The 2,948-nt window shown below is 38.9% G+C and overlaps 1 pseudogene; it reads right to left on the bottom strand.

Annotated features, from left to right (window-relative positions):
- Positions 1–1,492: 1,492 nt before the first annotated feature.
- On the bottom strand, positions 1,493–1,927 carry LOC100963817 (annotated as a pseudogene).
- Between the last annotated feature and the right edge of the window lie 1,021 nt (positions 1,928–2,948).

Here is a 2,948-nt window from a genome sequence, read left to right as displayed (position 1 = left end):
TAACGTTTTCCCCAGAAAAAGATAATGAAAACATTAATTGCTTTCCTGACTTTTGACAGTTGCTGCTCAAAAGGTAGCTTTACACAAATACTAAACTTAAAAAAAAAAAAAAACTTTTAATACACAATGAATTGCTTTTATTTCAGTACACATCGACATTTCAGCGTTTAGTGGTCCTGAACAGAACATGAGAAAATACAGCAATTTTCCAGGAAGTCAAGCCTACCAATTTTGGGGATCAGCTGTGCACACCCAGTTTTTTTCTGGATCCTGGCTAAGGATTGTATCATGCAAAGCAGCAGCACCAAAACCAAAGTATGCACTGAATGCAAGGTTTTTTTTGTTACAGTTGTCAAATTCCAAACTAGACCCCCCCTCAATTGATTGCAAGGATGACAAAATGAGAGTGGTGTTTGAAACTTCTTCAATTTTTAAAAGCAAAAGCAATTATAGTAAAACAAAACAATTCAGAGGGATCATGTGTGCTTACAGTTGTCTTCATGAGAGCTTTCTCCCAAGTTTAACCACCAAGGACTCTGAGAGCTGGCAGATCTGAGTTATCCTGGTGACTGTTCTCCTTATCAAAACCTGAGCTAAAGAAATGCATCAGCTGATGATGACAGGAGAAGTGGCAGGCTGAGGACCCAATTCATTTCCCAGGCTGAATGAATAAATGTGATTCCAAAACTAAATAAGGGAGGTCAGAGACTCTTTCCACCCTTACCTGATGGCTTTTGGCCAAAGCAAGGAAGTGTCATGGAAAGTGTTGGGTGGTGACAGAGCAAAGAGAGACTTGAGGAGGAGGGAGGAGAAAGCAGCACCCCTCGATAAAGGTGGGGGAGAGAAGATACGGGGAAAGCCCTGAATTCCTCACTGAAGGCCAATCTCCAAGGGGAGCAGAGGGGTTACAATCTATGCTTTGGCCAAGGGCAGGAGTGGTGGAAGGTGGGAAGGGGATGATGGCTTGGAAGGGGGCATCATTTAAAACTTAAAGAAATCAGGGGTAAAGTACCCCACATATCCAGCAGTAGTCCCACAGGCTGTGACCTGAAACCTTCACATCTACTCTTAACAAGCCCCAAGCTAGAGGGCTGTTGCAGGGAGGGGAGGACACAGATGAGAGAAGGCAGAGACCCCAGGCCATGTAATCAGCAATAAGGTGATTGTGTGATGTATCTTTTCACAGTTGAGTTAGATGTGCCCTATCAGTTATGATGGGAACCAATTTAAATATACTTTCTTGACCCCAGAAGTTCAGCTAATGGACAGTGATTACACTTGACAGGATGATTCGTTATAGCACAACTAATATATTTCAAATGGACAAAAAATTAGTAACATTTACACTATCTTAAGATAAATTTCCTTTGGTAGCTTCCTTTCCAGTACTTCAAGGTCTACAAGACAGATCTAGAAAAGTTACTACTGTGGAAAATGAAGACTGCTTAAATCAAATGGAGGGGAGAGAACAGGCCTATGTTTTTCCTTTTGATTAATTTCTGTAACACTGACCTTTAGGTGGCTGAGGGAGTTTCATATTTTCTTTAGACATCATTAGGTGCTGAAGCTCTTGCAAGACTTTGATGCTATATGAATTCTGCCATTTTGCAGCACTGATATGCTCTTGGGTCCACCACTACATTAGAGCTATTAACTCCATTCATATTAATTTTTGTTATAAATCTTATAAAGGTGGGTCCTTCTGGGTACTTAGGTCCACATTCTATTTTCAGGCTGTATATTCAGTTTTCATAAATTATTTGTGGAGGCCCAATTATCATCCCTGTCCATCTTGTAAATGTCATGTCTTCGTCATCTTCTAGACCCCAACTAACTATGCCATCTCCTACTCCTTTCTGGCCTTCTTCAAGTTCTTCCAACAGTCAGAAATTGCAAGAGACTTTTATTCCTAAGCCATTGGTGGCTGCTGTTTGGCCTCACTATCCCAGATTTGTTTTTATTACTAAGAATTGCTTTGGCTATACAGGGTTTTTCCTGGTTCCATACAAAATGAACTATTTTTTTCCAGTTCTTCAAAGTATGATATTGACATTTTAATGGGGATTTCATTCAACCTGCAGATTGCTTTGGGTAGTATAGACATTTTAACGGTATTGATTTTTCCCAGCGAAGAGCATAGTATGTTCTTTCCTTTGTTAATATCTTCTGCTATTTTTTTCTTAGTGTTTCATAATTCTCTTTGTAGAGGTTTTTTACCTCTTTTGTTGGGTATATTCCTAAGTATTTCATCTTCTTTGAAACTACTGTGAAGGGAATTTTGTCTTTGAGTAGCTTCTCATCTTGGCTATTATTGGCATATACAAAGGCTACTAATTTGTGGACATTGATTTTATACCCTGTAATGTTACTGTATTTCTTAATCACTTCCAGGAGTCTTGTGGTTGAGTCTCTGGGGTTGTCTAAGTATAAAATCATATGAGCAAAGAGGGAAAGTTTGATCTCCTCTGCCCCCTTTTGGATGACCTTTATATCCTTCTCTTGCCTGAATGCATAGGTTGGAACTACCAGCACTATGTTCAATAGTAGTGGCAATGGTGGGCATCCTTGTCTGGTTCCAGTTCTAAGTGGAAAAGCTTTCAGTTTTACTCCATTCAGTATGATATTAGCTGTGGGTTGTCATAGATGGCTTCAGTCAGTTTAAGATTGCCACGTATGCTTATATTCTTAAGTATTCTTGTTGGAAAAGGATCCTGATTTTTATCAGATGCTTTTCCTGCATCTGTTGATAGGATCATATGGTATTTGTTTTTGCTTTTGTTGATAGGGTAAATTACATTTATGGATCTGCATATGTTAAATCAGCCTTGCATCCCTGGAATGAAAAGTACTTGATCATTTTTTTTAATGTGTAGCTATTGGCTACGATTTTATGGAGTATTTTTGTATCAATATTTATTAGTGAAGTTGGTCTGTAGTTCTCTTTTTTA

The sequence above is a fragment of the Otolemur garnettii genome, unplaced genomic scaffold (genome assembly GCF_000181295.1).
Source record: "Otolemur garnettii isolate 467f Iridium unplaced genomic scaffold, OtoGar3 scaffold01919, whole genome shotgun sequence".
Taxonomy (NCBI): domain Eukaryota; kingdom Metazoa; phylum Chordata; class Mammalia; order Primates; family Galagidae; genus Otolemur; species Otolemur garnettii.
The sequence above is the reverse complement of the archived record's forward strand: the minus strand, read 5'-3'. Positions and strand labels throughout refer to the sequence as shown.